The following is an 18789-nucleotide window of genomic DNA, read 5'->3' on the forward strand; positions in this document are numbered from 1 at the left end:
TAATTAATTAATTTGAAAAATAAAATAAATGTAGGCATTTAAAAGTGTTTTTTGTGTATTAATTTTGTTTGTTTATTTCTCTATAAACTTCCTTTATTTTGAGGTTTTCTTTTTACATTTCTTTTCTTTATGGATTTGTATTTTATTATGATAATTTACTGGGTGTAATTAGGTCAGATTTGTTGATTTTTGTTTAACTCACAGGGGGGTCACTAGTATAGTTTTTAATTAGTTAGTTTGTGTTATTTTGTTCATTCTTTATGCACAAGAAAGAAAGTAAAACGTAAAAAGAAAATACATGACTAAACAGATTTCAGGGTTATATAAACACAGTGCATTTTTGTGTCGTTTACTCCTTTTTGTGTACAGCAGTTTCAGAGCTCCATAGTGAAAAAGTAACTTGTTTCCATGAATGTGCATGCGTTTATGTTCATGTGCACAGAGGCAAACTTTGGCTTCCATCTGTTGCATCCACCTCCTGATCTGTGTTTCTGCCACTCTAACAAATAGTGTTAATGTCATAATGGGGTCCAAATGGTGGGTGGATGTACAGGGAGGAAAGCATTTTGGAACCTAGCCACTCAGTGCACTGTGCCAACACTTTTCATTTCAAGTAGAAAAGCCAGGGACAAATGGTTGGAACGAAACACAGCAGTGTGTGGAGGTTGAAAAAAATCTGAGCTGAGTTTGTGACTAGATTTGATTTCTTAGGCTTAAACGAGATGCAAAATTTGTGAATGTTGAAGTTACAGATATGAGCCAGAAATAAGAACATTTTTCCGCCCTGTGGAGAGAGGTAGATTGTAGATTCTGTTCAGATTCTGTTCAGCATGTTCAGATGTCTTAAACTCATGACAATGTACCCCAGTGTACCCACGTTTAACATAGTGGGTACATTGTTAAATGTATAAACTGTTATAATTATCTTTATCTTCAAGCGATGTCATAGTATAGTGATTTAAACATTTAGCTAAGAAGCACAAAAAGTTGAAACTACAGAAGAGGATTTGTACGGAAGAGGATTAGGGCCACCGAAAAAAAAAGGTAGACACGTCTTTTTTTTTCTTTCCCAGAATTCTGAGAAAAAAGTCAGAATTCTGACATTAATCTCAGAATTCTGACTTTTTTCTCAGAATTCTTTTTTCTCAGAATTCTGACATTAATCTCAGAATTCAGACTTTTTCTCAGAATTCTTTTTTCTCAGAATTCTGAGATCAAAGTCGGAATTCTGACTTTTTTCTCAGAATTCTGACTTTTTTCTCAGGATTCTTTTTTCGCAAAATTCTTTTTTCTCGAAATTCTGAGATTAAAGTCAGAATTCTCAGATTAATGTCAGGATTCCCAGAAAAAAGAATCCTGAGGGAAAAAAAGTCAGAATTCTTTTTTCTCAGAATTCTTTCTTCTCAGAATTCTGACATTAATCTGAGAATTCTGACTTTAATCTCAGATTTCTGATTTTTTTCTCAGAATTCTTTTTTCTAAAAATTCTTTTTTCTCAGAATTCTGAGATTAAAGTCAGAATTCTGACTTTTTTTCTCAGAATTCTGACATTAATCTGAGAATTCTGACTTTTTTCTCAGAATTCTGGAAAAGAAAAAAAAAAGACCTGCCCACTTTTTTTTCCCAGTGGCCCTAATCCTCTTCCATATCTTTCGTATAATCCTCTTCCATACTAAACCACTTGTGATTGAGGAAGCAGCTGAAAGGAGTTTTTGTCTTCCAAGTTTGAGGCTTTACATGATTTAGAGCCCAACTGCGTTATCGACATCCTGATATTATCGGCCAACACTATTTGCCAGTTTGTTGTATTGGCATTTATAACAGCCAATAAAAGAAAATTTAGAAGAAAAATAAGAGATAGAAGAAACACCTTTTAACCATGTTATCAGTGTTGATGTTGCATAGTTTGTCCACAAGAGGGCACTCTGCAACTTCCCTACTGGCAACACACGTTTTGATTACCACAAACACAACGACCAGCTGATCTGAGCAGAGTCCAGCAATATAAATATATAAATGAGTAAATACTTGAGCATCACAAATGTTAGGGAAATCTGTTGCTGTGTCGTGTGTCTGAAAAAAACCCCAAAATATCAGCTGATATATCAGATTTTTAAATCACCAAATATTGATATCACTTGCGATGACTAACTGTTATGTCGCTCAGCCTCTAATATGAACATATTAGAGTCCCTTATAATCCCGTGTGCCTTATGTATGAATTCTGGTTGTGTTTACTGACCTCGAAACGATTTTATGTACACGGAGCTCGAAAATCTGTCAAATGTTTTAGTATGACTTTGCTAAGCTACGAAGCCGCACCGCTTGATGGATTGTCGGAGCATTACGGCTATCGTAGGCAGGCGCCTCGCGGAGTGATACGTACTGTGCTTCAACATAATATTACCGTATTGTGTGTGTATAACCTCTTTTTAAGTTTTGTGGATATTCTACATGGTTATGCTGAGGATATGTCGGCCAATTTCCACTGGAAATGCCTTTTGGTTAAACTGTCAGCGAGGAATTTGCACTGTTACATTTTTATATAACTTTGATGCACATAAAAAACAGCTGCTTGTTTAAGTGAAAATACATTGATGGGGTTTTTTTGCACTAATAAAGTTGTGGAGTTGTAAAGTATTTTGTCTAGTGTCAATTATATCGTCAGTTATATCGTTATCGCAAATTTTCAAATGTATATCGTGATAAATATTTTTGGTCATATCGCCCTGCTCTACTTACCAGAATACTTTAGTTATTTATTTAGCGTCTACGTATTTGGTTTTTATTTGATTTTTATTTGATTTTTTATATATATACATATATGCCTGTACAAACATTGCATGACAGAATTGTGGTACCCTCTACCGACAAGTTGTCAGAAGTACAGGAAGTGTGGTGTGGTCCTCCTAATACCCGTCTGCTTGCCTTCTTGTGTGGGTGCGTGTGAAACTGTCGTGAAACTCGTGTTCCCTGCATGCCTTTCCCTTTCTTCAACGTGCTCTTGACTCGATGCTGCCGCTGCGACCTAATCCTCTGATCAGCATGCTGAGAAGAGCACACACAGGCCTGACTGGGCCAGTGGAGAACAGGGGACTGAGGTGCTGCCTTGCTCCAGCCACTTTCTCAGATTGTTTCAGCCACTTGTGCTGATGCAGTGTGAACTTCGCTCATTGTTGACCAGGGGTGGAGGTGTAAGGGGGGGCACACACCCCATCTGCTCAACATCCATCGCCCTACTGTGATCCCTTCTTCCACAGAGGTGAGAGCTGGGTGAAAGAGAACAAGTTGTCCGTCCAAATGTTTACAAAATGCTAATTTGGTACCTGGACACTGCAGACAGATCTTTCAAAAGACAGAATTAAAACATAAACAAGGGCAAGAAAGAACTTTTCCTTAGTTCAGTGTGTCAGGTTCAAGACAAACCAGACAAAGACTGGGGTGAATAGAGTGACTTAAGAGACCAAGGGATTGAGGGGAGTTACTTGGCACACAAACAAAAAGCACTCATCCCTGCATAGCTTGCAGTGGTCCCAAATCCCCACATTTGTCCGGACAAATTGACTGGACCCCAGGTCTTGTTTGTGTAGCTCCGCTGGTCTGCTGGAGAGGACTTGAGGACAGTGGGGGATACCCCTCCAGCAGGCTTGGCTCATGGGAACAGAACAAATAAGATGTTCAGACCGAGCTCGGCAACAGTCTTTAATTCTTTCTATGGTAAAATCAAGAAACTAACCACCAGGGATACGATGATTAGGTTGTGCCTTAAACACTTATATGCAGTCTATAGTGCCATCCCAAAATCAGAAATCTTTCAGGCGGCTGAAAGAAATTTAATGCAGCATTTTACAGCCTCTCAGCTTGTTGTTATCTCAGCAGTGTTAGCACACAGTTGGAGTAACCCATTATTGGGCTCCAAGTGGTACAAAAAGAAGTTTGTGGGATCTGGTCTATACTGCTTGTAATTGTGTTCATGGAACCAAACATGTTTTTAAAGTTTCAGAATCTATAAAAGAGCAAGTTCAATTATTACAATTATGTTAATTCAAGAATAATTTGATATTATAATAATGACCCCAGACTGTGCCTATTCCAAGCTGTTATTTGAAGCTCAAGCGCTTAGTGTTTTGGGGGGTTTTCATATACAAAAATGATAATTTTACAGAAATGGAACGATATCTGATGTAGCTATTAGCCAGCTTTAATATGCAATCCCAAGCCAAGTAAACACAGCTGTCTTTATAGCATTAAAATACATTTTCAGAGTAATAGATACAAGTAGGGTGTTATCATATTTTGACAAATCCTCACCGTTCAATCTGCAGATTACTCCATTTCAGTATAAACACAGATAAAAATCCTACAAATATATGGACATTTTTTTTCATGAGTCATGAGAATCATGAGAAAACAATATGAAGACTGCAGCTGTTTTCAGACTATTTAGAAGCTTTAATGAAAAGGCAGATTGTGCAAAGGCAGAGATTTGTTGGCCATCTGTTCTTTGAGGTAAGTTGTGCAAAACTTTTCAGCAGTGGAGGTGCAGTATCGTGAAGCACTTCGAGTGTATCGGGTTTTTCAAATTTTTCATCTTTTATTTAACAAGTGCAGCACAATCATCACACTCCTGTGGATAGTGTGAGATGAAACTGTGGATTGGAGAAACCATCACTGCAGTGACCTTACAGTTTCAATGCTTTGTGTCGTTGGAAGGCTTATGGAAGACTGCCATCTAGTGCACACTGTAGGGTTATAAAACAAGTTATCCAAAGTTTATTTCTGTATAATATAAGTGAGCCTATCTCTTTTTTTTTTTTAAAGAATCGGAGTAAATCACTTTTCATTTTCATGTTAAAACTATGTCATCTACCCAAGAGTGTAAGGCTGGAAAAAAAAACAACAGAACAAGCCAGATAAGCCAAGTCAGAGTCATTGTGTACTGACTAGTGTAAATGCTGCTCCCTACCATACCACCAAACATGCTCAATTTTCAGGAGCTAAGCAGGGTCAGGTCTCATTAGTGCTTGGATGGGAGAATGTGTGCAAATCTGTGTGTATTTTATACACATGGGATAGATTTAAGTTTTCATTGACATATTTTAAAAGACAAGAAAAGTGAAAGAAAAGGAAAAAATCCTTGCCCATTGACTCCTTGAAAACAAAAGCTGTGCCCTTTTTGTTATGTCACCATATTATTTAGTAAAGCAGCAAACATGAAGCTGCGGGAGCACAAAAATTCCGAAACCAACAAAGATGAGGAGCAACAGCGCCCCCTGGTGTATAAAAAGAAAAGCTTACAGCACCTGGTATTCCCAGGCGGTCTCCCATCCAAGTACTGACCAGGCCCGACCCTGCTTAGCTTCCGAGATCAGACGAGATCGGGCGTGTTCAGGGTGGTATGGCCGTAAGCGACTGTGGAACTAACTTGAAGCATATTTATGCGTGCAAACTTCAAGGGGCGCTACCTTCCCACTTAGATTTGGATTTATCTTTGCCCACACAAAGATAGTAATGGCGCGGCAGTATTAATTCTTCATATATTCTTATCACGTTTGGTTAAAACTCTCAGTCCTGTAAATTAAAAACGTGTCAATCCAGTAGAAAACTAATAATAAATATATTTTCAGTTTGCGCCCAGCTGAAATATATTTACCTTAAATAACCTAAACTTTTGGACCAGAAAAAAATGAAAACAAAGGACAATGCTCATCCAGGTTTCAAAAAGCTAAAAACATATAGCACGGAACATGTGTTTTAGCTTCGCTACGAATCCCAAGTTGTTAAAACCTGATTCATTTCGAAGAAGTAAATCAAAATACGCCAACATAGTTCGTGTTTTCTACCATATAAAAAGCCTTCTTGTGATCGTAGCAGTCGCTTACGGCCATACCACCCTGAACACGCCCGATCTCGTCTGATCTCGGAAGCTAAGCAGGGTCGGGCCTGGTCAGTACTTGGATGGGAGACCGCCTGGGAATACCAGGTGCTGTAAGCTTTTGCTTTTATGCACCAGGGGGCGCTGCTGTAATATCGTGGTACTTTCCGAATTCTTGTGCTTCATATTTGCTTTGTTTGAAGGGGCGGGTGCTCAAGGTTAAAAAGGGGCACATAGACACATGCTGTGCACACACAGCATGCTCAGTTGTTTCAATTCATTAGCTGCCACAAGACAACTTACAAACGTGTGCATAATAATACTCTTAACCCTCCTGTGTGCTAAAGACTATCCACCCCACTTACTGTTTTTTGTTACATCAGTCTGCCTCCCAATTAATTTATGTGTTTCTTCTGCAGCTCCACACCGCCCAGGCTGCAAAAAAAGCGTGTGCTCGTAGTGAGCTCGTTGTCGGCTCTCTGCCATCAAGAGTGAGCATTGGTTAATGGTCATCATGTGACCGATGCATGCCAGCTTCTTTTACTTAGCAAAACTGTGATTAATAGTTAAACGTTTTGTTAAGGGGCATGGGCAAGACCATACACACACATTAAAATATTTAACAAAAAATGCCTGAAGAAAAGGGCACTTTAGATACCTAAGAAGAAAGGGGCAGGTGCTCATGCCCCCTCCCTCCCTGCACATGCCTGACTGTTACTAATATTAATATTGATGCATGTTCACAGTGGTATGGCCATAACCCCAGGATATTTTGATGTCATGCTGATTTGTATTTGTATTTTTCTTTTTTTTTTTGTTGATTAAAAAAAAAAAGATCCAATCTAAAGGTCTTCTATGTTTTGACACTCATGACACTCTATAGTCTTCTGTTGGATTTATACACTGTTGATTTTTATGGTATTATAACACTGTTTCGTTAATGCTGTCATCACTGTCTTTAATTGAATTGAATTAATTTAATTGAATAAACAAAGTCTTAATCTAAAGACAGAAGATAGCAAGCATTATACTTTGATACATAAACAGCCTTTTCATGAGTTCTGATGTACCTTACAGTAAGACAACCCTCGACGGACCCAATCCCTTCTAATCTTGGAAGCTAATTGGAATCAGGCCCTGGGTAGTACTTGCGTGACAAGCTTAAGTTGGGTGCTGCTGCATCTTTTATTGGAGAAAGTTTTGAAAAGCAGGGATGTCAAAAATCACCAAGGAAAGAAAATCACTTATTCACTTAAATTCAGTTATGAATAGTATTAAAAAAAACAGCAATGATTTAAAAACCGTCTTTGACAAATATTATTATTGTCATTATTGTTGTCTTTTAATAGATGGATAAGCACCTTGAGTCAGCTGTTGTGATTTACAGTTGATTTGAATTGAACTGAATTAAATGTCTCCATTATCACACGTTAACTTTATTTCTTTTTGTTATTTCACCATATTATTTAGTAAAGCAGCAAATATGAAGCACAAGAATTCGGAAAGTACCACGATATGACAGCAGCGCCCCCTGGTGCATGAAAGAAAAGGCTTACAGCACCTGGTATTCCCAGGCGGTCTCCCATCCAAGTACTGACCAGGCCCGACCCTGCTTAGCTTCCGAGATCAGACGAGATCGGGCGTGTTCAGGGTGGTATGGCCGTAAGCGACAGCTTCACCCACATGAAGTCTATTTATGCATCTCAGTGTTCGTTGTGTTTAGTTTTAGATTGTCACTGTAATGGAAATGTGAATTAAAAACGTGTAAATCCCGTGCAAAACTGATAGGAAAAAAAAAGATATCCAGATTGAGGCCCTTTTAACAATGAAATGTAGCAGTCAATAGGCTTCACCAGGTTTCCCATAATAAAAATATGGCGGAAAGAACAAAATAATAAACTACGTTACATTTGTTTTAGCTTCCAGTTCATAGCCTTTGTTGTTGCATATAAAAAGGTTTCCTGTTAGCATAACAGTCGCTTACGGCCATACCACCCTGAACACGCCCGATCTCGTCTGATCTCGGAAGCTAAGCAGGGTCGGGCCTGGTCAGTACTTGGATGGGAGACCGCCTGGGAATACCAGGTGCTGTAAGCTTTTTTTCTTTTATGCACCGGGGGCGCTGTTGCTTCATTACAACAATTTTTTTAAAACAATGAGTCACTAAACAATGTTCGTTTTTCTCCCTTTTTTTTAATTTGTCAATCAGGTCTTATAACTCGCAGGATATCTGTGTCACGGTTTTTACATTTTCAAAAGAAATACACTTTTTTTTTCTCAACTGCAAGTAGTAATATTTCCAGCCACTTCATCGGATTTACACACATTAAATTTATAGCATTATAACACTGTTTCATCATTGCTGCCATCATATGGTCGTTAAACAAGTTTTAAAAGTCTTAATCTAAAGACAAGAGACAGCAAGCATCATGATTTGATTCATAAACAGCCTTTTCATGAGTTATGACGTTCCTTACAGTCATACAAACCTTGAAGGACCCAGACTCTTGTGATCTCCTTCTGAACTCGGGTTATTCTGGTTAGTACTTGGTTGAGAGACCACCTCCGGATGGGAAAAAACAAAACATAACAGTGAATCTGTGTATAAGACAGTTTATATGGTGACATGTCATTTCAGTTTATGTCACTTCTGCAATGTGAAGTCCATCAATACTGTTGTCTTTTAATGGGTGAATATTCCCTTATTGCAGTGCAGACTGCTGCTTTAGTGTGTTTTTTGTTACGTCACCGTATTATTTACCAGAGCAGCTCATATGAAGCAAATATGAGCGCAAAAGTCAAAAAACAAAGATGAAGCAGCAGCGCCCCCTGGTGTATAAGAGACAATTTTACAGTACTTGGCATTCCCACGGCACTCTCTAATCCAAGTACCGAACTGTTCCTGTTTAGCTTCCGAGATCAGGGGTGTTCAGGGTTGTATGGCCGTAACCGTAAATATTCTGAGCTTTTAAAATGTAAAAGATAATTAAATAATTAGAAGTTTGTTCATGTTTATCAAACACATGCGCAGAAAGTATGCAATAAATGATAAATATATACCGGTACAACAGTGAGATGTAGGAGTCAGACTTTCCAGGTTTCGCAAACTGAAAAACATATAAATAGAAAAAACAAACAGCAGGTTTGTTTTATCTTCAGTACGAATCCTAAGTTATTAAGGCCTGATTTATTTCAAAGAGGAAAATATCACTGCGTCGTGTTTTTATTTTGTTGCATATAAATATGCTTCAAGTTAACATTGCAGTCGTTTACGGCCATACCACCCTGAACACGCCCGATCTCGTCTGATCTCGGAAGCTAAGCAGGGTCGGGCCTGGTCAGTACTTGGATGGGAGACCGCCTGGGAATACCAGGTGCTGTAAGCTTTTGCTTTCATGCACCAGGGGGCGCTGCTGCTCCTCATCGGGGGACACAGCTATGGGGGAAAAGACTGAAAGGTGAAATTTTATATATTTATCAAAAATGGCTGTTTGTGTGGGTTTTACCTGCACTAAGTTCAACATTTTATTGTACCTCTGATCACATTAAGATCATGAGTGCTGGGAGAGTTTTTCTTTTTTGGGTGGATGTGTTGGGCTGCCCATAGCTAGAACCTGCCTCAGTGTAAGTTATCATGTTTAGAAGTAATAATCTGGTATCATTGCTGAAAGATATACAGCAATCAAATTACAAATTACATCAAGGGCCAGTGTCCTGCAGGTTTTAGATGTGTCTTGATCCAACACAGCTGATTTAAATGGCCAAAAAACCTCCTCGGCATGTCTTGAAGTTCACTAGAGGCCTGGTGATGAACTAATCATTTGACTCAGGTGTGTTGGCCCAGGGTGAGATCTAAAACCTGCAGGACACTGGCCCTTGAGGCCTGGAGTTCCCCACCCCCTGTCATGGATGATGACAGAAGAGTGGATGAAAAACTCAACTATCTGCCATGTGGAGGTGAAAAAAGAGTGATTAGAAGAGTGGGCAGGTGATTTCATTGAGGGGGTAGGCCTAAGGAATGAGAAGTGAGGTAAGGGTAAAGTGGTGTGGAGAAAGGAGGAGACAGATAAGTAAAATAATCAGCATTTCTGCTACAACAGCACTGAATTGCAAAAATGTTAATGTGTGCCTATTTGAGGAACTCCTTGTTGAAAGAATTTTTCATTTCACATTTACACATTTTTTTGTCATATCGTCCTATCCTATTTGTCCTATCCTATTTTTCAGCTTTAAAAAGGTTTTGATTCGTATACAAAGCAGGATTTGTAAAGTGGTCGTTATCAAGGTACTCAAGTAAAGCTAAACTGAATAATAGTTTTTATTAATAATTTTTTAAAGTAACAAAAAAAAAGTATTGTCAGAAGTGGGATTCGAACCCACGCCTCCATTCGGAGACCAGAAGTCCCGTGTTGAGGAAGGTTTGTCACCTTGAGTCTGGCGCCTTAGACCGCTCGGCCATCCTGACAACTGCGATCCTCGGCCGTCAGAAAGCTGTTTCACTGCTGCTAACCAAAGTTTGCAGCTGAGACTTTCTGTCACTTTGAAAAAACAAACGGCATTTTTTAAAGAGTTTAACGTAGAGTTTATTAAAGACCTTAAGTTTGTTTGGGTTACGGTTCACTTTTATTTTCTGTTTTTATTTCGTTTTTCCGTTAATAAGAAAAACATAAAGGCACCGCCAGGAAGAGAAAAGACACAAAAAACACTACTCGACTAGCCGACCTGTGTTGAGAATTGGACTAAATAGCTATAAATATGCTTCATGTTAGCTCCACACTCGCTTACGGCCATACCACCCTGAACACGTTGCATTACATTTGTTTTAGCTTCCAGCCTTTTTTGTTGCATATAAATACGCTTCATGTTAACTTCATGATCGCTTACGGCCATACCACCCTGAACACGCCCGATCTCGTCTGATCTCGGAAGCTAAGCAGGGTCGGGCCTGGTCAGTACTTGGATGGGAGACCGCCTGGGAATACCAGGTGCTGTAAGCTTTTGCTTTCATGCACCAGGGGGCGCTGTTGCTTCGTTACAACAAAGCTTTCAAAACAATAACGAGTACTTGACAATGTTCGTTTTTGTTTTTCTCCTTTTTTTTCTGTCACAGGATATCACGAGAGCACTTCCTTTTGTACACCAGGGGGAGCTGCTGCTACACCATTGTAGACGACTTTGACAAAACATTTGGCAAGAAGTCTGAAAGAAGGAAAATCATTTATTCATCCTTAAATAAATAGTAGAAAAAATAAAGAAAATCTCAATTGACAAATAAAGATTTGAACGAGAAAAATGTCGTATAAAATGGGTTCCAAGAATTATAAAGTAACTGAAGTTTTTTTGGGTGTGTGGGGGGGTTCCTGTTTATTTATAGAATTTTTACACGTAGTTTGATATATCAGGCCTAATAAAACAAGTACCAATGATACAAAGACATACCTCAATACAGTTCAGGTCATTACAATTTGGATTTTTGAGAACTACTGAACTGCATATAACCAATACCCAGTAGCGGTTTTAGATACGGGCGACACGGGCGGTTGCCCGGGGCGGCATCGTGATGGGGGGCGGCATCACGGGCATCGGTAAAAAAAAAAAAAAAAAAAAAAAATGCTCGTATTCATGCTGCCCCAACGTCAGCCAGCGCATATTGGGAATGGCATGAGCACCGATCGGTTTTCTATCGCCCATTTGCTGGGAGTAAGGGCGCCCTCCGTTTGCGAGGTGCGCCTGCTACTTGCGGCACAGGGAGGAGAGGGCGGGGCGGCGGGGGATTCTCTGACCGGCTGGAGCAGCATCTAATTACCAACTCGCAAAGTAAAACAAAATAAAAACAAACCAACAAACACGAAAACACCAGACATTATAATACAGACCTATAATTTGCACCGATGTTTTTTCGAAATTCTATACACGAAAAGTGAGCGCGAGAGCCCTCGGTGCGCCTGCTCGCTGCTGAAGTCAAAGTAAACTTTATTGTCATCTCCGCTTCATACAGTACAGTATATAGAGAGACGACCAGGCTCCAGTTACAGCAGTTCAAGTAAACAAACAATATATATAAGAAGAGTAAGAAAATAAATATACACTTTAGGACCAGGGGTAAAGGGATCAATAACAATTTAAAATTTATAATTTACAGTTTGATGATTTAAAGTCTCACACACAACCCGTCGAAAGGGGAAGGGGGGGGGGCTGCTTCCAAATAGAGCACATTTCATTCATAATGATGTAAATCCAAGTCCATTGTGTATTCATGATTTGAATCCTGGGTTGTGTGAAATCTCAGAAATAAACCCTAGACAAAGTGAATCTGTGAACTAAGGTGTAGGTCCATTAGGTTATGTTGTGGTGATCCTCGGGTTGAGGGATGGGTGTTCATACTGGCGTGCAACATTAAAACCAATGGAAGATGGACAAGAAAAGTTCAAAGCCCAGAGCAGAAGCAGAGACTGAACTGAAGTGACGCCGGAATTGTTACCATATTTTTAGAGAGGAAATTACAACAGGGTTATCTGTAAATTGTAACAGGGAAACAGGAAGAGATGAAAATAATAGTGCTGAAAGTGAGGTAGAGATTGAGCCTCGAGGCAACACCAAGTAGGCTGAGGATCATTCAGCGAATAAGTATACTTTTGAATGTTGGCTGCCCAATAATAAAACATCAAGTTGGGTAGAGCTAGACCACCACTGAGCCTACCCTGTTGTAGTGAGGTCATACTAATCCTGGGGGTCTTGTTTGCCCATATAAATGATGAAATCAGTGGGAAAAACAGTGGGATACACTGAAGAAGAAATTTGAAGAAAGGAATATGGGTAGAATATTATTTTTTATAATATTAATCCTACCAAGAAGTGATACAGGAAGGTTTGCCGACCTTTGAAAAGCCAACCTTACATAGGTTAGCAAAGGATTCAAATTTGCAGTTTGGAAAGCTTTAAATGAACTGGTAATATGTAGTCCCTACTCCTGCACTGTAAAATATAACTTGTTGTTTCAACTTAAAAATATGAGGTAAAGGGCTGCCTTAAAATTTTAAGTTAAGTCAAGAAATAGAGTTTGTTCTTATAACACAACCAATTGTTATCTTAATGAAAAATCACATGTTGTCTAAACTTTCATCTTAGTTTAGTTGACTGAGATTTATTAGTCAGTTCAACTCCTTTAATTGTCATCTTTACTTGGGAAAACCCTTTCAGCTAAATTAAAATAATCTATTGTTTAAACTCTTGTCCTAGTTCAGTTGACTTGGGTTTTTTAGTTAATTCAAATACTTTAGTAGTTCTTTTAACTTAGGAATCTATTTTAGCTTAACTAACATAATCTGTTAGCTAAGTTGATTTAAGTTTATTAATTAACTGAGCTCCTTAAGGTAGCTGAGTGAACTTGTAAATCAGTTTCATTTTAATTATCAGAGTTGATTGACTGGATGTAAAGAAAAATGTGTATTAAACATCTTAAGTTTTGTTTTGTTTTTTTTTGGCTTTCTAACATCCATTTCAGCAAAACTACCTGTTAGGTTTATCTTAGATCTCAGGTTTAAATATCTACATTCCTTTAAATTAATTTTCTGTTGTTTACAGAAAAAAAATAAAACCCCACAGATTCCATTAAAGTCTATCTGATCATTTCATACAGAAAGTTTGTTTTAAGAACATGACAAGACAATTACTCATGAGCACCCAACATTCACCATTTATTGTGCCATCTTAGTCATCTGAGAAACAGAAAAATCAGTGACGTAGCTCATCAGGCTCACAATCCATCAAAACTCAAAGGCTGCTCCCTGTGAAACAATAAATTTGAACTTGGTCTTGAGCCCAGTTTGGGTGAAGATGAAATTCTGACCAATACTCTAGGAGCAGTAGTGATTCTTGTGAAGTAACAACATAAAGTCTGCATTAATGTAATGTATCAACGGGACACTTGCTATTTTAGAAAAGTTATTCTTTACATTTACAAAATTTTTAAACTTCATTGTGCTCAGTCACACCTGTTAGCATAAAACTTGAAATATTAAAATAGTACAAAACCTTTGATAAGTGACAGTAAAGATCAGTTTATAACAACTAAGACATCAAACTCTTGTATTTGTCTTCATTTACAATTGCAACAAATTCCACAGAACCAATATCTCTGAAAATGAGTGCATGCTTCTGAAACATTTGATAATATGAATATTTCAGAAACATCAGTTTGAGTCTGCTCAATTGCAAAACAAAGGAAAAACTACTGACTTGCATGAGATAAGCATCTGCAGAGTCCACCATTATATTGTTGTTCACATAAGTTTCTTAAACCATGAACAAATGAGTAATTGTCTAATCTGGAATGTAAAGTGTAGTCATTTAGTGACATACAAAAGTGAGAATGAGAACTTGCAAGAATAAAAAAACAAACAGTAAAATAAAAACTGTCCTTAACACTAAGGATCATACAATTACAGTTCTGCATGGCTTTCTGCAAGAGTCTGTTTCTTAGACCATGCACTAGTGAGATGCACTGCCTTCCACCAATGTTCATTAGGATGTTCTGAATGACTTCAAAGATGTCCTTAAGTTCCTTTGGATAGTGTATGTTGAGGGCAAAAAGAAGGCCCATCAGCATGGAAATGGCACTTGAGACATCCCTCAGATTAGACAGGATTACTGCCGCCTCAAGGACAACCAACACATCGATGATGTCTTCTTCTTTCACCATCACAATGCCAACTTTCATCCTCTTAGAAAACGTGTCTTCAATACCTGTCGGCTATAAAAGGGTTCAAAGACAAAAAAAAAAAAAAATTACACAATTACAATTACACAATATCCCGTGTGCTTAACAATTCATGTCTTTCCAAAGAAGAGCCATACTGATGCTTTGGATGATGGTGATTGGCTTTGGGTAACACTTATTAGTTGTTAAAGTTTTTTCAGAATGAGATATGCACCCCCATGTTACAAATCCATTTCTTGCTTTAAACAAAGACCATGTTCATAAATAACTGAGCATGTCTTCAATTGCAGAATTCAAACAAAATTTTCAATTTAAATGGTAAATGGCCTGTATTTGTATAGCGCTTTACTAGTCCCCTAAGGACTCCAAAGTGCTTTACACATTCAGTCATTCACACACATGGGTGGATGACTGAAACTCAAGAGTTGACAGTTCGTCTTATAATCGGAAGGTTGCCGGTTCGAGCCCTGGCTCCGACAGTTTCAGTCGTTGTGTCCTTGGGCAAGACACTTCACCTGTTGCCTACTGGTGGTGGTCAGAGGGCCCGGTGGTGCCAGTGTCCGGCAGCCTCGCCTCTGTCAGTGCGCCCCAGGGTGGCTGTGGCTACAATGTAGCTTGCCATCACCAGTGTGTGAATTTAAATCTACTTATGCTAAATATTGGCTGTGCTCTAAACCAAATCTGGCTGAGAATACATGAAATGTGCAAACTGCAGCTACACTACAGGATCAGATTATGGCTCCATAGACAATGCTTCTTTAATCAGTTTATTGATTAAAGTTTATTTTTCCCCCTATATTAACAGCATGAAAAAAGAGCATATAGACATGGCTGAACAGGTTGCATAATTGGCACTGAATATCAACATCCACCTTTACCCAGCTGCCCAATGACTCTCGGCCAGTAACCTTTAATTGCTTACCCAGTCTACACAGTCTCTTTTCCAGGGTCCAGGACATTTCACCAAAGTATTGCCCCCCACAGCTGTAGCAGCCACTGCAGCCCCTTAAATATCCTAATATCTCTGCCATTACAATATACAATGTGAGAAATCAAACGTAAAGCTGAAGTGAACAGTACAGCAGCGAAATGTCAAAGACCCTGGTGAAGACATGAATAAACACAAGACACTAATAATATCAATGCTAGCTTGCCAGTTAGTTTCTCTGAAACCCAGACCAAATCCAGTGTCAAAGATCTTGTAATAATACATTTGGTGAGGAAAAAGTACACATGTACTTTTTAATTTAAAATCCACTGTGGTGCTGTCATTATTAAATTTACTAAAAGAAACAATGCTAACCTTCACAGTCTTGAAAGTGTGTGAGGGATCTTCCTTTAGAAAATGAGGTCCTCTGTCCTCTTCCTTTGTGTAGGGCTCTGGTCAAAGAAGTCAAAAAGAAAACAAAAACACTTTTTAAACAGTGTTTATGAAGCATGTAGACAGCTCCAAATTCACAGCTTTTTCATGCATAATTCCATCAATATATGATTATCATTGGAGATTTTGAATCAGGCTTATCAGGACATTCAAGTAGAATATGATATCCAACCTACCACCAATATACATAGATTCTGTAAAAGTTACCACACTAAATGTCCAGTTGTGAAATATGATGACAGACTTTACTTATCAGCTTTCTTTCAATGAGTTCATCAGTTGAACTGGATAACCTAAAACTTAAACAAAGGATTAGATTTCGCAGTTGAACACTTACATCATCTCCGAAGCATCTTATGAGCCTAGTTAGCCTTTCTATGCCGCTCTTGATTTTGTACAGCTCCACGAACCTCTCCATAATGGTCAAGCACAGCAAAAAGGAACCCTTTCAGGTCAACAGATGTAAGACGGGCAAATTCTGCTTCAACCTGAGCAATAGAAGAAGAGGGGTGGAGAGTACAGGCAGAATTAAAAAAAGATTCTTTGAGACCCAAATTTAAGCAAACAGTCATCTGAGGCCCATTAGAGAAAACACAAACACACAAAAGCAAACAAACAAAAAGATGCACTTTACCTGCCGTTCAGCAAACAAGGAAGTTCAGAGAACAATAAGCTCTGTCTTGAAATCTTTTAAAGTAGAATGATTGTGAAAATGACTTATGTGATGTAAAACTTTAGTAAACGTGCGATTAAAAGAACACTGAGTAAAAGGACAAGTAACAGTTTCCTTATTCCTCAGATGTTTACCTTGATGAGCAATACTGTTTTAGTCCAACTGCCTCATTAAAGTTACACAACAGGCTTTTTACATTAAAGCCAGCAAGTCCATTACATACTCCCTTTTTAGATCTGAAATACTGTGCAGATTCTGTGTATATGTAGTGGACAGCAATTTACCCAAAAGAGCGCAAAGTTTGCAAGTCCACCTCATTTAAATGACAAAGTCAAATGTGATCATCTAGACCTGTGAAAATAAATTAATGACAAACTTGCAGTTATGGATGTTATTACAACCACAAGAACCTAAACAGTCTGCTCCATTGCTTTTGTTAATGAATCATTTGTTGGTAACACATCTGAATATTTAGTTTATGCCACCTGCATGTGATCATCAATAGTGCCATATTACTTCTTAAGAAGTACCCTGACACTACAATCTTTATATCATTTGTTCTACAGAGCTATTAAATTACAATATAATCTGAGGTGTTTCCAGTATGACAAAATGCACAAATTGTAACTTACCATTTGACTCCACTGACAAAAATAAATCCCCAGCATCAAGTTTGGCTTCACAGACCTAAAATAAGTAAAATAAAAATATATGTTATAATTATATTGTTTTCGCCATTTATTCATGTTTGCTAATTTTCTGACATATAAACAATGTTAGTTTTGTTACAATACAGAGAATGCAGTTTAATTAAAAGGTAAATTATGCAAAAAAAAACAAACTTCTGCAGTATACCATGCCAAAAATCAGTGTCTCTGATGCCAATTATTTTATCACTACAGCTCTTTTAGTATGGAAACTCACACAATCTAGTCATACTGATCACAAGAGTTCAAAAATAAGTCAAAATAGTGAGCTGTTGTTAAGCATAAAGCATTTCAGGGTAACAAATAACTGCACAATATAATTAAAGCAAAAAATAAGCACACTGAAGGACTATCTGATAAAAACTAATATAATGCTGGTTTGTAGACCATATTTTGTCTCAGTCCTCAGTGCACTCTTGCAGCTTAGCATGCAGCAGTTAATAACACCTTAAGTGATTACATAGGGGTAAACAGATGACAACAAGCATCCGAGTCCTGCCAAAAAGTTCTTTTTGAACCCAGCCAGTTATTGGAAATATTGCCAAAATGAACTTCCACCAAAATACAACAGCCTGTGAACTTGAAAGAAATTTACAAGTACAGAGACAATATGAAATAAGCTTTATTAATTAGCTGAGTTAGCTTGCTAATATCGCAACAGGGTGAGTGCACAACCTTAAAGCTAGCGGCACAATACTTGTGATTTGCTCAGCGCCACATTAAACCCATAAAAAAGGCCATGTGTCAGTTTATTAGGTCAAGTTTGGTCATGACACACAAGCTGGACCTTGTCGGCTAAAGCTACATTAGCTAAAGCAAACATTTCGGTAAAAGAGAAAAACACACATCATGCCATAGATTCAAAACATGTTCCAACTTTTGTAGCTCTCTTTCCTTATAGTTATAACCAATGTTACTCACCTTGAAAGCATATTCCAAAGAAGACGATTAGAAAACGTCCAAGTAAAGTGAGCATGTCGTTAACCGCCAATTCCCCATGATGCACCTCGGTAGCAGTCACGTGAGGCAGTTTTGAATCCTGCTGTGCTCAACTTACCCGCATTGTCAAGTTCACATAAGTTTCTGATTTAGCTGGACATGAGTTTTCAAGTTAGCTTTTTTTGGTGTAATTGGGACGTTTTTAACTTGTAATTCTATGTTATAACAACAACTTCAGTCATCTATCGTCAAACTGATATAGAATAATATGTTGAAACAACAAACAGCTAGAATTACATTTTACAGTGTGGATATCTGAAGCCTGAGGACGGTAAACGTCAAGTTTTAAGCATATATTATAAATGATCAGTTCAAGACCGAGACGGAGATCTAAGTAAGTAAACATAACCGTTTTTTAAGCACAGACTCGACAATTTATTTATTTATTTTTTATTTATTGTCTCTGGCAGCACTTTACATGTAGTTAAACTAACA

At 38.1% G+C, this 18789-nt stretch overlaps 7 non-coding genes across 7 annotated transcripts; 4 read left to right on the forward strand and 3 right to left on the reverse strand.

Moving 5' to 3' along the window:
* Positions 1-5291: 5291 nt before the first annotated feature.
* Positions 5292-5410, reverse strand: LOC112844252 (5S ribosomal RNA). Its single transcript, XR_003216997.1, has one exon. It is a non-coding gene; the product is annotated as a 5S ribosomal RNA (ribosomal RNA).
* Positions 5411-5876: 466 nt separating this feature from the next.
* Positions 5877-5995, forward strand: LOC112844254 (5S ribosomal RNA). Its single transcript, XR_003216999.1, has one exon. It is a non-coding gene; the product is annotated as a 5S ribosomal RNA (ribosomal RNA).
* A 1429-nt stretch (positions 5996-7424) lies between these two features.
* LOC112844241 (5S ribosomal RNA) lies at positions 7425-7543 on the reverse strand. The gene has a single exon (XR_003216990.1). It is a non-coding gene; the product is annotated as a 5S ribosomal RNA (ribosomal RNA).
* A 310-nt stretch (positions 7544-7853) lies between these two features.
* On the forward strand, positions 7854-7972 carry LOC112844255 (5S ribosomal RNA). Its single transcript, XR_003217000.1, has one exon. It is a non-coding gene; the product is annotated as a 5S ribosomal RNA (ribosomal RNA).
* A 1170-nt stretch (positions 7973-9142) lies between these two features.
* On the forward strand, positions 9143-9261 carry LOC112844242 (5S ribosomal RNA). The gene has a single exon (XR_003216991.1). It is a non-coding gene; the product is annotated as a 5S ribosomal RNA (ribosomal RNA).
* Positions 9262-10230: 969 nt separating this feature from the next.
* On the reverse strand, positions 10231-10340 carry trnal-caa (transfer RNA leucine (anticodon CAA)). The gene is made up of 2 exons: positions 10303-10340; positions 10231-10276 (listed from the first exon to the last, which is right to left on the reverse strand). It is a non-coding gene; the product is annotated as a tRNA-Leu (tRNA).
* A 413-nt stretch (positions 10341-10753) lies between these two features.
* Positions 10754-10872, forward strand: LOC112844256 (5S ribosomal RNA). The gene has a single exon (XR_003217001.1). It is a non-coding gene; the product is annotated as a 5S ribosomal RNA (ribosomal RNA).
* The last annotated feature ends 7917 nt before the right edge of the window (positions 10873-18789 follow it).

The sequence above is a fragment of the Oreochromis niloticus genome, linkage group LG16 (genome assembly GCF_001858045.2).
Source record: "Oreochromis niloticus isolate F11D_XX linkage group LG16, O_niloticus_UMD_NMBU, whole genome shotgun sequence".
Lineage (NCBI taxonomy): Eukaryota > Metazoa > Chordata > Actinopteri > Cichliformes > Cichlidae > Oreochromis > Oreochromis niloticus.